We start from the raw sequence: 22,931 nt of genomic DNA on the forward strand, positions 1-22,931 counted from the left end.
TTGAACAAAGCCCCCAGGCGTGAATGCCCTTGGTGTAGCTAAGGAACCAAAACAACAAAAGGAGGCCACTGTGGCTGGAGCCTGGTGACGTCAGCCTGTGTTGAAGTATGATTTCTACCAGTACGCTCCTCGAAGAAGGCCCCCAAGCTCTTACAATCTTAATCAGTAAAAAGTGGGGCCTGTTCTTTGGAATGAAGCCACTGAAGCTGTCTAGGTAACTTCAGGTTCTGGACCCATGGTTCTCAACGAGCAGGAAACGGTACACTTGGTGTTCCCCAGGTCCTTCCCGGGAGGCCCCAGATTTTACTGAATGTGTAAACTGTATTCTGCTTCACAGAGAATGCGTAGGATCTGCAGGAGTGCTGAGCTGAGGGGTGGCAGGATGTGGTGTGTGTGGAAGACAATTGGATGCAAATAGATGATAAGAAGCATACCATAATGCCCACCAGGGCCGAAGACTGTCTCCTGAGATGGACTAAGAATGTGGGTTTCTTTTTTATTTTTTTAGAATGTGGGTTTCTAAGAGCAGAGTCCTGGAAGTAAAGGCGGCTCAACTGAGGCCAAGAGCACAGAGTGATTTTTGTGCAGACTCTCGTACACACTACCAGACACAGTTAAATGGAAGTAGGCACTGCATTGACGTCACTGCTGAGGGCTTCTGTATCTCTTCGCCTCTCTCAGCATGCTTTCAAAAGCTCAATACTCATAAAGTTCTGGGAACTGGAATAAATGTAAAGAACATGACTCCAGACAACATTTACAAGGACTATATAGGTGAAAGAGTCAGACGTTTGGTTGACCTTGCAGTTCCTTCTGCAACTGGGGAAGCCCCAGCCCAAGAAGCAGGGTTTACGCCCAAGCCAAGAATTTTCTGGAGCCATGAGGGCAGGGGTGGGTGAGTCAGAGAGGTGATGCAGTCCAGAAGGAATCTTTTAGGAATTACTGTAAAATCAATGGTTTAAAAAACTGAGTTAATGGGGCTGGAGACTGGGGAAAAAAAAAAATCTATATTTGCCATGTCTTCCCTAAGCAGTATTAGAAACGCTGAGAGAAGAGCAGTGAATATCATCTAAGAGGAGAAAATGAAGATATCAGATCACAGAAATGATTGAGTGGGAGTATAAATGCTTCACAAGTTTTGCATGAGTAAATGTTTCCCAGTTCTTTTTGGCAGATAAACACTTTGTTATTTTAGATCACTCTGAATAACTTGGACCGATAAATGTGGTCATATTCATTTTAAAGGACACTGTCTTGGTCATTTGAAGCTGCTATAACAAACTACCATAGACTGGGTGGCTTAAACAACAAACATTTATTTCTCATAGTTCTGGAGGCTGGGAGTCTGGGAGTCTGGGATCAGGGTGCCAGCATAATTGGGTTTTGGTGAGAACCGTCTTCTGGGTTGCAAATTGGACTTATTGTATCCTCACATGGTGGAAAGAGGGTGAGAGAGCTGTCTTGGGTCCCTTTTATGAGGGCACTAATCCCATTCATGAGGGCTCCAACTTCAGGAGCTAATTACCTTCCCAAAGCCCTCCCTCCCCCCGCTAATACCATCACATTGAGGATTAGGATTTCAATATATGAATTTGGTTGGTGGGGGGGAGACAAATAATTCAGTTCATTGCTGACCACATCAGGTTCCAAAGTGGACTTCATATTTATTACTTTTGTTAAATTACCAACTGGTGAGAACATTTCGAATAGTTTCAGCCATGCCTGGGCATCCAGTTATAAAACAATTCTTGGCAAGATACAAAGTCCCAAATTCTTTTGCCTTGTTTGACAGGCATTGCTGAATCAGCATTCCATTCAGATTGTGCGACACATAACTTTTGTGTTTTTTAAAATACTCATCATCATTTGGCAATTTTTTTTTTTATTCTTTGAAAGTGAGGTACCTAGGGAAAATGTTATATCCTCATTTTGAGCTAAATATAACCCCTCCAGATGGAAATCAAAACTAGAAAATGTGCCATCTCATTTGAGTTCTCTCTTTTTTTCCTTCTCCTCTATGATTGTAGAAGAAATTCACTGAAAACCAGCTAAGTAAAAAAATATTCCTCACATTTATTTTTTCCCAGCCTGAGTAAAATTTGAAAGTTAAGTCACTTTATAAGTGAGAACTCTGAAAATAATCATTTTGTAATTGTTCTGGAAAAAAAAGTGAAGTTATAATAATCATAATAATAATGTTCTACAAATATAAAGTTAATTTTTGTATGATTGAAATTTAATCTGAGAACATTAGCTTCCTATGATCTGTTTTAATAGGAAAGGTAGACTATTCTTATGCACTTTTCACTTTTGAGAACTTTCTATTTAAAAACTGAATAATCATTCCACTTTTGTAAAAACAATGTGTATATACGTATTTACATGCAAAAAATAAATTATGGAAGGGTATATCCCAAAATTTATGTAATCATCACATCTAGGGGTAAGATAAGGTATGATTTTTTTCTTTTCTTTTTTGTATTCTCACATTTTTAAACAATGATCTGTATTATTTGTTTAATATGGGGGGAAAAGAGAAAACTAATATAGGCGAACTAGGGGTCAGGGTCTTGGCTATAAACAGAAGGCATACTCAAGAGTTTCAGCAAAGAGAGTTGAACTGAGTTTAATCACTTTGTAGAGAGGAGTGGGCAGGGTTAAGAAGTCAATAGTTCATGATGAAGCACCCAAGGACGCAACATGGGAAGCTGTCAACAACCTTTACAAAAGGCCAAGGAGAAGGAACTTGATTACAGAGTCTGGAGAAAGCTTGAGTCTGGCAGGATCTTGGCAAGGCAGAGACTGAGCTGGGGGAAACAATTATGCCAGCCCCTATTTCTTCCCCTGATCCAATCCCAGTGGAACCTGGCTTAGGCCCTCCTAAGAGGCGGGCCTCAAGAGCACAGAGCTGGGCAGAGAGCTGAGGGTAATGGATGTGCCCGAGCAAATGGAGAGGCAGCAGTACAGGAAACCACGTTATAAAGATACATTATCTGCTATGGGCTATGTCTCTTGTATCTTCCCGCCATTTTGAAAAACTTTTTTTCTTTTATTATCCATTATTTTCTTCTTTTTAGCTCTTCATGGAATTGAACTAAATTCTGTGTGTCTGTATCAGAGACCAGTCTCTCAACATGGGAACACTGAGAACTGAGTGTAGTTTAATAATCATTTCTTAAGGATATATGTGAAAGACATCTGTTATTTTTTTGTCTATCCTTCATTCCTTCTGGGCAACTTTTTCTGCCCACCTCTACTTGATGGAGCCATTAATCACGAGTACCCATTTCCTTTGCCATGTGGGGGCATGTGACCCAGCCTGGCCAATCAGCATGCTCCATCTCCTTCTGCATGGGGATAAGTGGATACAGGACCCCACTGGAGCCACTCAGAGACCTTTCCCAAGGATTGGTATGGATGCTGAGAAATAAAGATCTTTCTCCTTCTGAAATCAGGAACTCTAAAGCCTAAATTTGGAGCGCTCAGCGGCTGCTTTTGCCACCATGTAGAGAGCCTTTTGGTGAACGCTGCCAACACAGAGGAAGAGAGAACTGAAAGATGGAAGAAGATCATAGATTCCTGATGACATCACTGAAGCCCCTGAACCCTGAAGCACGTGAAGGTAGAAAATCCCTTGGACATTGCAGTTTTATGTTTAAGTTTTCTTTTCTGCTTATGTTACTTGGAGGCGTATTTCTCACACTTGAGACTGAAAGTGTCCTGAGTAAACAGAATCTCCAATGAGAAGGATGAGGGTGGTCATTGCTACTGTTCATGGTGCTCTTTCCTATATTGTTTTCATTTATTCTTATAATAACCATTGAGGGAGGGCTTCCCTGGTGGCACAGTGGTTGAGAGTCTGCCTGCTAGTGCAGGGGACATGGGTTCGAGCCCTGGACTGGGAGGATCCCACATGCTGTGGAGCAACTAGGCCCGTGAGCCACAACTACTGAGCCTGCGCGTCTGGAGCCTGTGCTCCGCAACAACAGAGGCCGCGATAGTGAGAGGCCCACGCACCGCGATGAAGAGTGGCCCCCACTTGCCGCAACTAGAGAAAGCCCTCGCACAGAAACGAAGACCCAACACAGCCAAATAAATAAATAAATAAATAGATAATAATTAAAAGGTGCTAATAATTAAAAATAAATAAATAAATAACCATTGAGGGAAATGATATTCTTTTTTTAAAATAAACTTATTTATTTTATTTTACTTATTTTTGGCTGCGTTGGGTCTTCGTTGCTGTGCGTGGGCTTTCTCTAGTTGCGGCGAGTGGGGGCTACTGTTCGGTGCGGTGCGCGGGCTTCTCATTGCGGTGGCTTCTCTTGTTGTGGAGCACGGGCTCTAGGCACGTGGACTTCAGTAGTTGTGGCATGCAGGCTCAGTAGTTGTGGCACATGGGCTTAGTTGCTCCGCGGCATGTGGGATCTTCTCGGACCAGGGATCGAACCCATGTCCCCTGCATTGGCAGGCAGATTCTTAACCACTGCACCACCAGGGAAGTCCGAGGGAAATAATATCCTTATCGCCATTTTCCAGGTAAATAAACTGAGGTACAGAGAGGTTAAGTAACTTGCTAATGGCACTAAGGAACTAAATTGTCATTCAGATCCTGGTTGGCTCAACCCCAAACCTATGCTTTTAATAAAATAACTATGCAATTTATCAGCTGGGCCAGGACACTTTTATAATGACACTGGAATAATTAAACACAAACCAGGACTGTCCCAGGCCAACTGGGGTTCACCTAGCTCTTCACCATTCTACCATGATTCTTCTGTGCCCTGCTTTACTGTTGAGGAAACTGAGACATGGACAAGTAATTTATCCAAGGTCACATGCTAGCACATGTCAGAGCTCCATGGGTAGGAGGAGAAGGGTGAGGGAAGGGAACGATCGGTGACAAGTGTCTAGTCTGTGACCCAACGTGAGGCTTTTCAAGGTTCAGAGACTCCTCATTCACAGATCAGTACAACAGCCCAGGAGATCAAAGTTTAGGCTGTGATAAAGGCTTGGCTCCACATCTCCAAACCAGAGGAACTTGACCTACAAAGGTGACTTTATTAAAAGGTAGCTTTGTGCTGTGAGAACAACAAAAGTATGAACTTAAAAAATGCATAATTAAGAAAAAATGTATAATATGGTACCTAGAAGAATAGTAATTAACAGGATGAAATTGAGACAGTATCAGAAACTATGAGATAGTAGTAAATGAGGACATTTCCTTCTCTCCATCCACTTGCAAAACCGTCTGGATTATTCCGGAGTTATTTGGACAATATTTAATAGACCCTCTGTGATTGCGGTAGGTGATGGTGGAAACCGGCAGCTCATACTATCTTTCCTTTGGGACCTCTTGTGTGTGTGTGTTGAGGGAACGTCTGGTTGTGCTATGTAACTATATGGTCACATCTCTAAGGCAACACTAGGAAGCAGGTACTATTATTATCGTATTTTACAGACAAGGAAACTGAGGCTCTCTGAGGTTAAGGAACCTGGGCTAGGCCATTCATCCAACAGTTATTTAGTCCATCCTTCTTTGGGCCTGGGTATGCAGTGGAGTGCTGAGCATGCTGTGATTATGGTGTCACTTGCAGTAGGACCACTGTCACTGTGGCCCTCGCAGCAAAGAAGATGTAGAAATGGATTTAATCCAAGTCAGCCTGACCCACGGCTCCATTCTGTCTGTCTGCCCCAAATAACAAGTGTGGTGTGAACATGCTAAGCTATGCTGGTCTACTCTGCTGGGTGGTAAGGAAAGGAAGGGGAAAGACAAGGACAAAAGATGTTGGGACAGGGCTCAGATTGTGCACATTCTCAGTTGATAAACTGTGCTATGCGGGAAAACACTATATTTAAAATGCATCAGTGACTTCCTGCTCAGCAAAGGAAACAATCAACAGAGTGATCCCAACCTATGGGATGGGAGAAAATATTTGCAAACCACGTATCTGATAGGGGATTAATCTCCAAAATATATAAGAAACTCCTGCAAGTCAACAGCAAAAAAACTAGAAACCTGATTAACTGAGCTAAGGACTTGAAGAGACATTTTTCCAAAGAAGATATACAAATGGCCAACAGGTATATGAACAGATGCTCAATGTCACTAATCATTGGGGAAATGCAAATCAAAACCATAATGAGATACCACCTCACACCTGTCAGGATGGCTATTATCAAAAGAGACAGCGAATGTTGGCGAGGAATATGGTGAGGATGGGAAGGCTTGCACACTGCTGGTGGGAATGCAAACTGATACACCTACCATGGAAAACAGTGTGGAGGTTCCTCAAAAAATTAAAAAATAGAGCTACTCTGTGATCCTGCAATCCCAACTCTGGGTATTTAACCCAGAGAATTGCAATCAGGGTCTCAAAGAGAAATTAACATTCCCACGTTCAAGACAGCAGTATTCGCAATGCCAACGTGTGGAAACAACCTAATGTTCATTGACAGGTGAATGGATAAAAAAAATGTAGTATATACACACAGCGGAATACTATTCAACCTTATGATAAAAGGAAGCTCTGCAATATGCAACAACATGGATGAAGCTTGAGGGTATTACGGTGAGTAAAATAAGCCAGTTACAGAAACAGAAAGACGAATACTACATGATTCTGCTTATTTGAGATATCAAAAATAGTCAAATTTATAAAATCAGAGAGTAGAAGGGTGGTTGCCAGGGGCTGGAAGTGGGGGGAATGGGGAGTTACTAATAAATGAGCATTAAGTTTCGGTTAAAGAGGATGAATAGGCTCTAGAGATGTGCTGTACAACACTGTCAGCCTAGAGTCAACAATAAGGTACATGTACAAATGTGTTAAGTGGGTAGATCTCATGTTAAGTATTCTTGCCACAGTGAAATAAATATTAAAATAAAACAAAATGCATCAGTGGCTTTCTGTTAGTTTGAGGATTAAGGGGAAAAACTCCTTAATGTGGGTTTTAAAGTGTTAAAAGAGGCTGACCCTTGCTTACCTGTTTGAGCTCATTTTGACCCTCCCCGTTCCCAGGTCAGTTCTCTGCATCCCACGCTCCCTGTCTCCTGGCAACTTGTTGAGTTCACCCGCTTCTTCCTGCGTGGAAGGGCTTTACGCATTGTCTTTTCCTTCTGCCCTGAGCATTCTCCTCTTTACCTGTCCCACCCTTCTCTACCCACCCTTCTGATCTCCTCAGGGCAGGCTTGCCTGACCATCCTGATCAGATCAAATATCCCCCATGGGAGGAATCCCCACAGTACCTCTCCAGGGTAGCGCTTAGACGTAATTGGCACCTTAACATTTACCTGTGTGATTATGATATCTGTTTTCTCAAATACACAGGGAGCTTCTTAAAGGGCAGAGTTTGCCTCTTCTCTCTTCTTTGCTCGCTTTTTAATATTTTTGCTAATTTTGTTAAACTCCTAAATGTAGTGCTAAATACATATTTGTTGAATGAGTGAAAGAATGAATGAACTGATGAAGTTGAGGTGTTGGCAAGTATAAAACAGGGCATCTAATCAAGTCAGAGAAACCAAGTAAACAAGTCTGTTTTTTCCTTATCCTTGGCTCCCTATCATCTAGCCCAGTGCTTGAGAGAGCAGTTATCTAAGCCCAGGCTTCTAAAACTTTAATGTTCATACAAGTTCCTCAGGGATCTTTTTACGAGGCAGTTTCTGATTCAGTAGATCTGGAGAGGAGCCTGAGATTCTGCATTGCTAACAAGTTCCTAGGTGACATTGAGGCTTCTGGTTCAAGGACCACTCTTTGTGTAGCAAGCCTTGTTGATGAAAAAAATTAATCAATGGTCAATCTAGGACTTCCCTGGTGGCGCAGTGGTTAAGAGTCCACCTGCCAATGCATGGGACACAGTTCGAGCCCTGGTCCGGGAAGATCCCACATGCCGTGGAGCAACTAAGCCTGTGCGCCACAACTACTGAGCCTGTGCTCTAGAGCCGGCGAGCGACAACTACTGAGCCCACATGCCCATGTGCCACACCTAGAACCCGTGCTCCGCAACAAGAGAAGCCACCGCCATGAGAAGCCCGTGCACCTCAACGAAGAGTAGCCCCCGCTTGCCGCAACTAGAGAAAGCCCATGCACAGCAACAAAGACCCAATGCAGCCAAAAATAAATAAATAAAATAAATTTTAAAAATAGTCAATCTAAGAAAGAAATGGAAATTTTTATTCAGGCCAAATTGAGGATTATAAGCCAGGAGACAGTCATGTACCTGAATATAACTTGACAGGGTGGAATTCAGGTACCATTTGATCAAGGTTACAGCTTTGTTTCTCTGTGATTCTCTTGGTGCTCCCCTCCTCTGAGTGCCCTTTCCAGTTTTGGTCGACTTCTCTGATGGTGGCAAAATGACTGTAGCTCTTTCAGCTGTCATATCTCTATATTTTACCAACCAATAGAAAAGAGGTTTTCTGTTTTCCTAGCCGTCAAGAAAAGGTCTATTTTAAACTCTGATTTAGGTTATACATGGGGTGAAGTGGGAGGGATTTATAATGTATTTGGCTGAAGTTGCCTGTTAGTTTCAGAAGAGGTGGCTCATGTCGTCCTATCTGGGTGACTGGTCCTGATGATACATAGGTGCTCAGATAATCCCATCTTTGTGACTTGAGTGTCTATACCTTCCATGAAGTCACAAACATACATGTGGACCCTTGCCTCCAAGTGTCTACCTAGAGCAGCGGTTCTCAACTCTGCCACATTAGAATTATTTGGGAAACCTTAAAAACATAGGTGCCTAGCTTCCACCCCAGATCAAACAAATAAGACTTTCTTGAGGTAAAGTCCAATAACCCAAGTTTTACAAAGATCCTTGAGTGACTCCAATGTGCAGCCAGGGTTGGAAACCACTTACCTAGAGCAGTGCTTTTCAGTAGTGGGTAGGGGGGAGGATTCTGTCCCCAGGGGACATTTGTCATTGACATTCTATTGACATTTGGAGCCTTCTTTAGTTGTCACTACTGGTATCTAGTAGGATGGTGCTAAACATCATCTAATTCACAGGACAACCCCCTCCCTCAAACAAAAACTACCTGGCCCAAATGTTGACAGTATGGAGGTTGAGAACCCTTGACCTAGAGGAGCGGTCCCCAACCTTTTTGGCACTAGGGACCAGTTTTGTGGAAGACAATTTTTCCACGGTCAGGCGGAGGTGGGGGGAGATGGCTCAGGTGGTAATGCGAGCGATGGGGAGCAATGGGGAGCGGCAGATGAAGCTTCACTCGCTCGCCCGCCGCTCACCTCCTGCTGTGCGGCCCGGGTCCTAACAGGCTGCGGACCGGTACCGGTCCACGGCTCGGAGGTTGGGGACCCCTGACCTAGAGGGACAAGATGTTAGAACCAATGATTTATTTGCAGTATATTCTGGCACACTGGTAGGGAAACATACAGTATAAAATGGTCATTTATTTTCAAGCTCTATTGTACTTAAGAATTAGCAGGAGTGCTTGTTTAAAATGAAGGCTCCTGGGTCCCATGCTCTAAAGTATTGATTCATCCAGTCTGGAATGGGGGCCAGTCAACTGAACGCTTATCCTGATAAAGTTGATTTGAATACAGGTGTTCCACAGAGCACACCTTGAGAAACAGTAACAGAATGTGCCTTGGTCTTATAAAGTCAAATGAAAACCCCAGCTAGTTCATGATTTTGTCTTCCTTGGAGGAAAGATTGTCTGAAGACAGGGTTCCAGCGCACCGAGAAAGCTCTGGGGATTTTACTGACATTCGTATTTTTTTTTTTAATTAATTAATTAATTAATTAATTTATTTTTGGCTGTGTTGGGTCTTCATTTCTGTGCAAGGGCTTTCTCTAGTTGTGGCAAGCAGGGACCACTCTTCATTGCAGTGCGCGGGCCTCTCACTGTTGCGGCCTCTCTTGTTGCGGAGCACAGGCTCCAGACGCGCAGGTTCAGTAGTTGTGGCTCACGGGCTTAGTTGCTCCGCGGCATGTGGGATCTCCCCAGATCAGGGCTCGAACCCGTGTCCCCTGCATTGGCAGGCAGATTCTCAACCACTGCACCACCAGGGAAGCCCTGGCATTCGTTTTTATAGCTCCGACGAGGTAATTTCTATCCTTCCTATGGGTGCTGGGAGATGGGTCAGGAGGAAAACAAGGTTCCCCAGGAGTTCCAGTTTATTCGAGTCCTTTAATGTAATTGTGATGAGCCTGGTCTGAGCCTCCTGGAAGCTCTGTAGCCAGACTGTGTTTATCGTCTCACTGTGGTACCTGAATATGAAACCCCCGGGTACCAGACCCTGGCTGCCCGGGAGATTTGGGGAAGAGACAGGAGGCTTCACGCAGTTCAGCCATCCACCCTGCCTCTTGGGGGGACCCTGGGCCTCTATCAGAGATCCTGCCCTGGGAATAGACCAGAGCTTCAGCAGAGACAGCTGGCTAGATGCCTCTTCCCTTTGCTGTCTGCATTGTTTTGGCAGAGTTTATCCTAAAAATAGGACAGCGAGTCCTGCCTGGATTCCTTCTGCCTGTATTTTCCACAGGGCTGTGCAGTGCCATCTCACAGAAGAGGCAACATTTTGTAGGAGTGGAAAAAAAACCCCACTGGGCTTTGGAGACAGAAGACAGCAGTTAAGTTCTGGCTTTGCCTCTGATGGGCCTCATTGACTTTGGATAAGTCACTTAACCCTTGTGGGTGCCTGTAAAAAATGGGCATCTTCTAAGACCAGTCATGTGGAATCAGTATGAGAGTCAAATCAGATAAAATGTGTACTAGCTCTTTGGTAAAGAACTGTATGCGGGGGCTTCCCTGGTGGCGCAGTGGTTGAGAGTCTGCCTGCCAATGCAGGGGACACAGGTTAGAGCCCTGGTCTGGGAAGATCCCACATGCCGCGGAGCAACTAGGCCCGTGAGCCACAACTACTGAGCCTGTGCGTCTGGAGCCTGTGCTCCACAACAAGAGAGGCCACGATAGTGAGAGGCCCGCGAACCGCATGAAGAGTGGCCCCTGCTTGATGCAACTAGAGAAAGCCCTCGCACAGAAACGAAGACCCAACACAGCCATGAATAAATAAATAAATAAATAAATAAATAAATAAATAAATAAAAATTAAAAAAAAAAAAAAGAACTGTATGCGGGTCCCCATTCTGAGCAGATGGTGGTCACCATAATACTTAAGATGACTTAAGCCCAACACCATTCCTGGCACATACTAGGCAGTGTATGACGCATAGTTAAATTCACTATTTCTCTTCTTGTCTTTATTTTATTAATGGCTGTCTCCCTGCCAGAATTCCACCAAGGCAGGGGCGGTGTCTAACTTTTTGCATACCTGTTCGCCTCTACTTTCTAGCCCAGTGCCTGGCTCTATAAACATTTGTTGAGTTAGTGAACCAATGAATGAATGAATGAATGAAAAACCAAGTCAAGTCAACAAAGGTTTTGAGGATGCCTCCCATGTGCTAGGGTTTGGTGGTCAGGAATTATCTGTGGGCAAGAAATAAAAACCCAGCCAATAATGTGAACTGAAAAAAAATAAGTAAGGCTGGAAGTACAGCCAGGTCTTGAGGGATAAGATGAAAAACTCGAAACCAGCATGCTCCAATCAGCGAGTTCACTTGCCCAGACTATGTCTCCCTCTCTCTGCCCCCGCTCCTCTCTCATCTCACTTCCTCTCTGCAGCGCGTTTCATTCTCTTTACTTTCATACTGGCTCCTTCTGCTTTGAACATATTTGAGACCAGACAACTCCAGTCTCTCATTTTAAGCACCAACTCTTATTTAATATATTTTTATTTTTTATAAATTTATTTATTTTATTTTATTTAGTTTTGGCTGAGTTGGGTCTTCGTTGCTGCACGCGGGCTTTCTCTAGTTGTGGCGAGCGGGAGCTACTCTTTGTTGCGGTGCGCGGGCTTCTGCTTGCGGTGGCTTATCTTGTTGCGGAGCACAGGCTCTAGGCACGTGGAGTTCAGGAGTTGTGGATAGTGGGCTCAGTAGTTGTGGCTCACGGGCTCTAGAGCTCAGGCTCAGTAGTTGTGGCGCACGGGCTTAGTTGCTCCGTGGCATGTGGGATCTTCCTGGACCAGGGCTCGAACCCGTGTCCCCTGCATTGGCAGGCGGATGCTTAACCACTGCGCCACCAGTGAAGTCCCTGCTCCAACCCTTATTAATCAGAATCTCTGAGTGCCAAACCAGAATTTCCCAGAACATAATTAGGAGTGTCTCAGCTTAGGGAAGGAGTTCACCCCAGGTCCGATCAGCCATGATGGCAGAGGCAGTGTGTGTCTTGGGGGAGATCCTCTGACGCGCCTCCCACTGTGGAGGGGCCCCAGAAGCAGAGGCACTGAGGGAAGACACTGATTGGTTCTGTCAGAGGGGAAGTGGAGGCTGAGCAGAGATTATCGGTAGAGATTATTGTGTCTGGAACACAGACACCATGCTGAGCTCTGGGGCAAGTATCATTCATTCATTCCAGAAATATTCACTGGATGCCTACTATGTTCTGGTCACTGTTCCAGGTGCTGGGGATCCAGCAGTGACAAGGAAGGCAGTCAAGAACTTTGCCCTCCTGGAACCCTCATTCTACGAGACAAACAATCGTACATTACCGCAAACATGAACACGAGCACGATACCAGTTCAGATAGTGGTAAGTGCATGGAGGAACTGGCAATATGATATAAGGTGATGGGACAAGGGGTGGGAAGTTTATTTTTAATTGCCATTTAGAATGTTCTATTCTGTCATACTGGCACAAAATATCCAAAATAGTGCCAGGATCTGGTTGTTCTACTTACAAAGAAGGACGTAAGAGTAGAGTGCAGAATGTTCCTTGCAATTCTCCCTGTGCTTGTCATGATATGAGGAACAATGGGGGCCAAAGCATGGAACTTGGGCTGGCTTAGGGACAACGAGGCCCAGGAGTCACCCTCACTAATGCTCTTTTGGGACATTGACACAGCTCTGAGTGGCTCAGGACAAACCACATTCCGAGAGCCACCTGCCTTTGCTTGCTTTGGAGGCCTGCCTAGTGCAGGCTTCAGGGGAAGTAGAGGGGGTGCAGTGGGAGAGCTGTTCATCTGTTTACCTCAATTTCAAGCCTCTTGGGCTTTTCCCAACAGCTTCCATAGAAAGGATGCAGCAAAGGGTGAGTCTATTCTCTCGCCATCCTCAGAAATAACAGCAGCTAAGGTTTACTGAACACTTAACATATGCAAGGCAAATAACTATTCTGGTCACAAATTTCAGTTTGAGAGAAGGTACCCCACACCACTAAGCAATACGGACACCAGCTGGGTGTCCAACAATTCAACTCAATTCTGACACTCTCCACCGAGAGATAGTACCACATTCCACAGGTTAAGGGCTCAGTCCCACACCTCATTAACATAAAAAAAGACACCTTTGTCACTCTTATCACTTAGGAAATTCCAAGGGTTTTAGGAGGCCTCTTCCAGAAATGGAGATGAAGATCAAATATATATTTCTTATTATAAATCACAATATCACAGCTATGTTCTAAAAGCTCTACATGTATTAACCATTTCTGTGAAGTAAATCAGAGAAAAACAAATATCGTGTATTAACGCATATATGTGGACTCTAGAAAAATGGTATAGATGATCTTATTTGCAAAGCAGAAATAGAGACACAGACGTAGAAAACAAATGTATGGACACCAAGGGGGGAAGGAGGAGGTGGGATGAATTGGGAGATTGGGATTGACATATATACACTATTGACACTGCGTATAAAATAAATAACTAATGAGAACCTACTGTATAGCTCAGGGAACTCTACTCAATGCTCTGTGGTGACCTAAATGGGAAGGAAATCCAAAAAAAGAGGGGAAATATGTATACGTATAGCTGATTTACTTCGCTGTACAGTAGAAACTAACACAATATTGTAAAGCAACTGTACACCAATAAAAATTAATTAAAAAAATAAATGTTAGGTGATTAGACAAACCGAAAAAAAAACCATTTCTACAATTATACTATGAGGTACAATTATACTATTCCCATTTTACAGTTGAGGAGATCAAGGCACAGAAAGCTTATATAATTTGCTCAAAGTCTTGTGGTAGGGACTTCCCTGGCGGTCCAGTGATTGGGATTCCACTCCTGCTTCCACTGCAGGGGTCATGGTTTTGATCCCCGGTTGAATAACTAGGATTCCTCATGCCATGTGGCACGGCCAAAAAAAAAAAAAAGTCTTGCGGTAGAACTAGACTTCAAATCCAGACATTCTAGCTCCCAAATCCATGATTCTTATGAATAATATCTGGTCCCAGCTGACTCAGACCCCTGTCTCTAGCTTACCTCAAAGTAAGTACTGAACAACTAAGTGACTACATCAAGCTTACTATTTCCACTGAATCTTCTACTAAGTGCCATATGCATGTCCAATATCTTTCAAAGCTCCTATTCAAATACAGAAAGGGAGAGTGAAAAACCATGGGTATCAGCTCAAATGCAGAATGATTTTTTTGTTGTTTTGCAACCTTTCCATCAAACCATATAGCCTGAAACCCACTGAGGGGACAAAGAATTGTATTGTACTTGTTTTCATTTAGAGGCAAGACTGGACTCAGAGATTGTTCCACAAATGCGAAAAATAAGAGTAAAGTATTAAAATACTTTGACTAGAATGTAACCACAGTAGCGTGTCAGGCACCAGTAAGTAAGCAGTGACGCATTTGGAGGCAGACAGCCTTTTGATGCTTCCAACTTAACTGCAATCCTTGGTAGGTGTCGTGGAATCTCTCAGCTGAGCCCAAGTCTGATTTTGCTAGAAGGAACTGGAGAGCTGGTGATTCTTTCTTTTCTCCTACTTCTCACTTAAAAAAATTTTTTTCAATTGAAATCTAATTCCCATACCATAAAATTCACCTTTAAATTCTAGTATACTCACAGAGTTGTACAACCGTCACCACTAATTCCAGAACATTCTCTTCCCTCAAAAATGACCTCCCAAAAGATACCCATTAACAGTCACTCCCCATTCCCCCCCTGCCCTTAGCCCCTTGCAACTACCAGCTGACTTTCTGTCTCTCTGGCTTTACCTGTTCTGGACGTTTCATACAAGTGGAATCAGACGATATGTGGTCTTTGTGTCTGGCTTCTTTCACTTAGCGTAAGTTTAAGGTTCATCCATGTTGTAGCAGGTATCTGTACTTTGTTCCTTTTTATAGCTTAATAATATTCTATTGTATGGATGTGTAACCGAAAGTGGGGTCGAGCTGCTTACCGCTCAAAAGCCAATAAAGAAGACAGGTTGGTAGAAAGGAAAATTTGCTTTATTTTGGATGCCAGCAACTGTGGCAGGGGAGGGCAGATGCCTGTCCAAAGGACTACTCCCCCCAACTAACAATCAGTGGGCAACAGCTTTTATAGGCAGAGGGAGGGAGTTGCATGCAGAAACAGCACAGTCAGCTCTGACAGTCATCTTGCAATTGGTCATCGGTGGTCTGACCAGCGTCATCTAGATTGTTTTAGGTACAGTTAATCTTCAGTTCCAGGGTCGGTTTGTTTCCATTTCTTGGAGGCCGATTCTTGGAATTGTGGCAGGTTCTGTCATGGCTACAGTCCGGTCATTGTGTAGTTCACTTCTTCCACCTGGTGGGGTTTCAGTATCTGTAAGACAGCTCACAGGGTGTGGCTCAGAATATTATCTGTAGCCCTTAAAGAAGAACTAAAGGTCCCTGAGTATGCTTACCGACTAAACTATTATTATTTGGTCTCCTTTGACTGTTTTCCTGTTTCTGCATTTTCTCACTTCTGTGATTAAACTTATTCTTTGGCTAAACTTTTTCCACAGGCAAAAGGCAGACTGAGGACATGGGGGGGCAAGGACCATAGAGTCCTGCTCCATTTCAGATGTACCCCATTTTATTCATCCATTCATCAATCGACAGGCATTTGGATTGCTTTCATTTTGTGGCTATTATGAATAATATTGCTACCAACATGTAACTAAAAGTTTTTGTGTGGATGGTTATTTTTAGTTCCCTTGAGTACAAACCTAGGTGGTATTGTTCCTCTTTTTGGTTATATGTGTTGATTCTTACAGGTATTTTGTTTACAAATTGTTATATCGGGTAGCTTTTGTTTTATTGGCTAAAGGAAAGTACGGATTTATTTCTCTTTATACGTGAAGAGGCAAGGGGAGAAGGGAGAGGTAGGAACAGTAGAGTTTTGTCACCCAACCTTGTCTCATGAATTGGTCTTGAGTCTCAGGGTGGAGAAGAGATAGGTAAGAGCCCAAGAAGTTCCTGAAACACCTGGTAATACACTGTGCACAAGCAGGATACTTTGGACTGGGTTCAGCATGGTGGGGACCTTCTCCCGTATTGATGCTGGAATGAGGGACAGCAGGGAGGGCGCCGAGGGACATGAGCTGGCGGGCAGTGGCCTCCACAAGGAGGCCAGCATATGAGTACGTGCTGTGACACGAGGAGGCTCAGGTCCTGCTTTAGGGGGTAAGAGTCAGCCTGATTTGGGAATGAACCTTTGACCCACAGGCTGGCAACAACCGGGACCACATCCACATGGCCCTACCTCAAACGCCCTGTGCAAATTTGAGTTGTTACTTTTTTTTTTTAATTTAAAAAATTATTTATTTATTTATCTTTGGCTGTGTTGGGTCTTCGTTTCTGTGCGAGGGCTTTCTCTAGTTGCGGCGAGCGGGGGCCACTCTTCATCTTGGTGCGCGGGCCCCTCCCGTTGCGGAGCACAGGCTCCAGACGCGCAGGCTCAGTAGTTGTGGCGCACGGGCGTAGTTGCTCCGCGGTCCGCGGCATGTGGGATCTTCCCAGACCAGGGCTCGAACCCGTGTCCCCTGCATTGGCAGGCAGATTCTTAACCACTGCGCCACCAGGGAAGCCCGAGTTGTTACTTTTTGCCTTTTAGGGAATTCTAGGCCTGACAAGTATAAGTAGGTTTGACCCTAATGAAGAAAGGAAAGATGGAAGCGTCCATGACCTTTTAAATCCTCATTTTTCTACAAAGCCCGGTGCTTCTTGTGAGTGTTTTACAGACTGGAAGAAAAGAGATTTTGTACCGTGTGAATTCTTTTGAGTTTCTGGTCTCCGGCAGGAAAGCCAGGGCTGGGTCCTCAGAGTTTGTTTTATGGCAGTCCATTAGAACGTGTGCCTTATTGATGAACCAATAAAGCATGCCCTGCCTGAGCCTTGTAACGGAATCTCCTAATTCACAGTTAATATTCAGACAAAGCACCACCCCATTAATCTGATTTCCCTCCTGTGGTAATTGCTGTTTAATTTCTCTTTTATTAGCCAAGACTGGTAAATCTTGGGAGCTTCTGGTTCCAGGCATTACTCTGAGTCTGCTGTATCCTCCTTCAGTGTTTGGAAGTTAATGATACCTTTCGGTAAACAAGGAAGCCTGTAACGTCTTCGCTTTCTGTGTGCGCTAACCTTTAAGACGCCCTACCGCAAGCTGATGTGGGCCCTGTTCCTGCTTGGGAAGGGAGGATGAGGCAGGTACCACGAAGCCCCATATTTAACTCATGTGGAGACGGAGGCTTGAATAGGGTCTTCAGTGGCAAAAAACGAGTCTTGACCCTGATTCTCTCAATTCTACGCAAGTCCTTGTGCTGCCTATATAAGATTTATACGATGTTAATAATGAAAGTTGTAAGGTGGTTTTATTGACTTAATTTGTCCAATCAGTTCTGTCTCCCATTTCTCCACACCCACTCCCTCCCCTCAAAGCCAGTGAGTAATTAGTGTACTTCAGACTCTAATGCTGGGAGCCAGAACACTGTCAGAATGACTGATCTATTCAGTTGAAAGAAAATAAAGTTCTGCCCAATCAAAACAATTTTTAAAAAGCAGACATGAATGTGTAAGGTGGATGCATTTATTCCCATTACACTTGCCCCCCCTTCCCTTCCAAGACTGCAAAATGAATTATTCTACATGCACAACAGTCTGTGACAAACTTGAATTGACATATTGGGTTAATAAACTATTATGAAAATCAATAGTAATTAAAGGAAACACTTCGCTGACAGAGTTGACAGAGTGGAATGTATTGGCAAGTTCTGAATTTTCTTTTTCTCTCTAACTGCTCCCTCTGGCTGCTGTGGCTTTCAGTTGTTCATTATCCAAATATCAAGAAAGTGGATCTAGCCTGGGTATCGTTGGGTGATTTCAATTACTGAAAGCACAAATTGGGATTTTATTTTCTAAAGAACTTCTCTAATCTTGGATTTATTCCTTTAAGCTCATCATTTTGTGCTATGATTGGGGGTTACATAGAAAGTGGAGGATTGTGGATTCCTAAATGCACCAAGAATCTCTTCTCTCTTCCATCTTCTCCTCCCACTATCACTGACCCTGACTTCTATGGGGAATGGGAGTGAAATAGAGATGGAGAAACACAGAACCTAGGTAAATAATGGAAAACCCACCAGAAATTTTTCTTTGACTATTAATGATTCTATGACCAATTTGGGGAACATTTGGAATGTGTAACTTCATAGGTCTAGTGAGGTATAGATACTTTGATTAGAAGTTAGTGAATTTAGGTAAACTGACTAGGAAAATACTGCTTCAAATCCATGTCTTTTCTTCAGCAAGAGAGTTTTTGTTTACCTAAATTATCTGGATAACAGACATGATTTTTTTCATTCACATCCATCCATCCATCTATGGGAAACATACTGCATGCCTTCTACATGCCTTTAGGCATTCAGTAGGTGTTAATGATACAGAGACACACAATCCCGACCTCAAGACCTTCAGTCATCCACCCCGCAATCCGAGCCATCAACCCACACACGCTCACACACTAAGGAGACAGAACGTAAAAAGGAGACAATTCAATGTGATAAGTGTTTGGAAAAGGAAAATAAAGGATGGTTACAAAAGGTCATGGCTGGTCTCCTGGAATTCATGGAAGGCTTCCTAGGGTGTATTAGTTTGCTCGGGCTGCCATAATGAAGTACCACAGAGTGGGTGGCTTAAACAACAGAAATTTATTTCTTCACAGTTCTAAAGGCTGGAAGTCCAAGATCAAGGTGTCGAAAGGGTTGATTTCTCCTTGGCTTGCGGACAGCCATCTTCATGTGGTCTTCCCTCCATGTATGTCTGTGTCCTAATCTTTCCTTATAAGGACACCAGTCATATTGGATCAGGGTCCACCCATATGACCTCATTTCACCTTAATGACTGCTGTAAAGGCCCTATCTCCAAATACTCACATTCTGAGTACTGGGGGTTAGGGCTTCAACATATGAATTTGAGGGCCAGCACAATTCAGCCCACATCACAGGGGAAGTGCCTTTTAAACTGGGACTTGAAGAAAAAGTAGGATTTAGTCAGGTGAAAAGCTGGGTAAGAGGGAGACCATTCTGTGCCAAAGGTACCCATGTATCTATCAAGGCAAGTGAGAGAAAGTGGCACATGCGGCAAACCGCATATACTTTGGGGTGGCTAGAGCCTAGATGTGACATGGAAAGCAACAAGATTTGAGGCTAGAGCATGAGAAGAGCTGGACTGTGGGCGTCCTTGCCATCCAAGGTTAGGTTGGGACAGCGGGGTACATGGAAGGATTTTAAGCATAAGACTGAGGGCCAGATTTATATTAATCCAATGTCTAGAGGCCACTGATGGGTGCATGTGCACATAGCACGAGCCTTGCACAAACAATCGGGAGGCTGTTCACCTTTCGTAGAAAGACACAAGTTGTGGAGGTGATGAGGGTAATAATCCTCCTTGCATATGTAGGTGCAGTTAAGGAAGCTCTTTCATGCAGAGAGAATTTGCTTCAATCCTCCACATTCACATCTGAGAAAATCACGGCTCAGGGAGACGGAGGGACTTGCCCACTGAAGCTCACAAAAGTAGCAGGTGGGGTCCGGATGTGGCCTGGATTAGAACTCTGGCCTCTTAGCTCTTTGCCCAGGCTCTTTCTAGGAAATCAGCTTCCTTTCTGAGTGGTGAACTGCATTCTCTAGCCTCCTTTCCAAAAAGCCCTGCAGCACATATTTCTCTGTGGCCTACTCCACAGCCTTGTTAAAAATGTTCACCCTTTTAAGGAAGAAAGAAAGCTGTCATTTGAGAAGCATTTACTGCCATAATTACAGCCACCATTTGGTGACGTTGTGTGAGAAAACCCCAATGACTTAAAAGACAAACCACACTCCATATGCCACAATCTGTCAGGGGCCAGCATTTGACAGAAAACAGTTTGATGGAAACTTTCCTGCCTTATTTTCAAAAGAGATAGGCATCTTGCAGGGAACCACTCTGATACAGCGGTTTTTCTCATGATTGGGTTGTGTTTTTTCAACCACTTTTATGTGCTACCTTCTAATCTTCCCCCACCCCACCCCATCCTTTATCGAAACCTTTGCCCCAAAGGGTTATAGCCTCCCAGAACTCTGGGTACCATTAGCAAGATCGCACCTCTTTCTTTTCATCTTTGTCATCAGACTGTTTGCGGTCCCCAGGACTGTTTTTTCCAAGACCCAGACCAAGAAACGTTCTCATTATGCCCCAATAACTCCCACACAACAAAAAGGATCCGAAGAGGAGATGAGAATGGTTATCTCCATGCCCCGCCAGCCTGAGACATAGCCAAGGTTTCCACCTGCCCACCTCCTTCCTCTTCCTTTGTCTTTATGGTTCCATCTCCCCCTTTCAATATACCCGTTGTCTCCAAGACCTCTCTGCCTTGACCAGAGTCTGACTGACCCCCACGTTTAATCTAAAGTTTTGCATAATAAATCTTTTATGCTAGAAATGAATATCCTAAGAATCATTCCGTAAGACCAGTGGTTCTCAACCACGGGTGATTTTGTTCCCCGGGGGCACTTGGAAATGTCTGGGAACACGTTCGTTTGTCACAACTTAAGGGAAGGGGTGTTAGTAGCATCTTAGTGGGTAGAGGCCAAGGATGCTGCTAAACGTCCTGCAGTCCACAGGACAGCCCCACAGCAAAGACTTATCTGGCCCCAGATGTCAATAGTGCTGAGGTCAAGAAACCATGATTTAGACAATACTTAAGATTTTATTCTATGCCAGGCCTTACTGTAGAAATAAAGGATTTGTGATAAACATGCATTTTTGCCCCGTAAAAGTTCACTGTCTAGAGGGGAGTATATAAAATTTAGAGTGTTTTTAGCTGCAAGTAACAAGATTCCCAAAGATTGGCTTAAAGATAATTTTAATTTTCTCATGTAACAAAAATATGGAAGTAGGTAGCTTTATTGGGCTGGCCAAATATTTCATTCGGGTTTTTCCATAACATCTTATAGAAAAACCCAAATGAACTTTTTGGCCAACCCAATAGGACTGGTTAACGGAGCAACTCAAGGATGGCAGGTATGGGTCAGCTTCTCCAGAATATTTTTGGCCTTCTCCTCATGGTTACAAAATGGCTGCCACAGCTCCATTCTTGCAAGACAACCCCCAACGAAGGATAGATGAAAGGCATATGGGATCTCCTCTGAAGTATCCATTTTTTTCCTTATGAAGGAAAAAAAAAATCTTTCCAAAAGCTCTCCAAGCCCAGTAGGCTTTCTCTTTATCCTTCAGGCCAGAATTGGGACACTTGCCTGTTCTTAAACCCTTCAGGGAAAGTTGGGAAAGTCTAGGTAGTGACTTAGACTAGGAATTAGCAAATTTTTTCTGTAAAGGGCCATGTGGAAAATATTTTAGGCTTCGTGTGCAATATATGGTCTGTGTTGCACATTCTTTTAATTTTTATAACCTTTAAAAATGTTAAAACTATTCTTCGCTCAATGAGTCATAGTTTGCTGATCCCTGGAAAACTTGCTTTCTAATACCTGAAAAAAATCAGGATTCTGGGGGCTTCCCTGGTGGCGCAGTGGTAAAGAATCTGCCTGCCAATGCAGGGGACACAGGTTCGAGCCCTGGTCCGGGAAGATCCCACATGCTGCGGAGCAGCTAAGCCTGTGCGCCACAACTACCGAGCCTGCGCTCTAGAGCCCACGAGCCACAACTACTGAGCCCACGTGCCACAACTACTGAAGCCCATGCGCCTAGAGCCCATGCTCCACAACAGGAGAAGCCACTGCAGTGAGAAGCCCGCGCACCACAGTGAAGAGTATCCCCCACTTGCTGCAACTAGAGAAAGCCCGCGGGCAGCAACGAAGACCCAGTGCAGCCAAAAATAAATAAATTAAATAAATAAAATTAAAAAAAAATCAGGATTCTGTCATCAAGGAGAATGGGGACAATGACCCTTGGTAGGCAGACAACTGTGTCTGCCACAGGAGGGTGTGCAAGAAAAAGGTAATTATAATACACTGGGACAAGCGCTGTGATAAGAAAGCATAAGAGAGGCTGTGGCCATAAGCCGGCCTCCAAGACGGCCCGCAGTGATCCATGCGTCCTAGTATTTATCCGCTTGTATTAGGTTGGTTCGTTGGACAAATGGAAGTGACAGTATATGACTTTAGAGGCTAGCTCGTAAAAGACACAGCCGCTTCGACCTCGTTCTCTTGGAGGGTCCATTCTGGGGGAAGCTTGGTTGTGAGAACAACGTAAGTAAACCGTTGAGAGGCCCACCTGGTGAGGAGATGACGCTTCCCGCCCACTGCCGTCTCCAGCTTGTCAGCCATGTGATCGAACCTCTTTGCAAGCAGCTCCTCCAGCCCCAGACAGACATTCAGTCGACTGCAGCTCCGGCTGATATCTTGACTGCAACCTTGAGAGACCCCGTGCCAGAACTCAGCTAAGCTGCTTCTGAACTGCTGACACACAGGAACTGTAAGATAATACATACTGATTGTTTTAAGTCCCTTAGTATTGGGGGTGATTAGTTACAAAGCCATAGATAACACAGGCCTTAGTCTTAAGGCTCTTGGGATGGAATTTCAAATATTAGGGAGACAGTAAGGCGAGGTGGCGGGAGAGGAGGGTGAAAACCCAACAGACTAGGATTCAGGAAACCTGGGACCTTTAGTTCAGTTGTGAAC

General features: G+C 44.1%; 1 protein-coding gene across 1 annotated transcript in view; it reads left to right on the forward strand.

Moving 5' to 3' along the window:
* The window catches only part of SLC25A26 (solute carrier family 25 member 26), a 298,689-nt gene that overhangs the window by 90,343 nt on the left and 185,415 nt on the right, over nt 1-22,931 (forward strand). Inside the window, exons 4-5 of the mRNA XM_082412391.1 lie at nt 3,456-3,622; nt 12,477-12,606. The gene's annotated coding sequence lies outside the window, so the exon portion shown is untranslated. The remainder of the gene's footprint in view (nt 1-3,455; nt 3,623-12,476; nt 12,607-22,931) is intronic.

The sequence above is a fragment of the Balaenoptera physalus genome (genome assembly GCF_965194825.1).
Source record: "Balaenoptera physalus genome assembly, chromosome: 11".
Classification (NCBI taxonomy): Eukaryota; Metazoa; Chordata; class Mammalia; order Artiodactyla; family Balaenopteridae; genus Balaenoptera; species Balaenoptera physalus.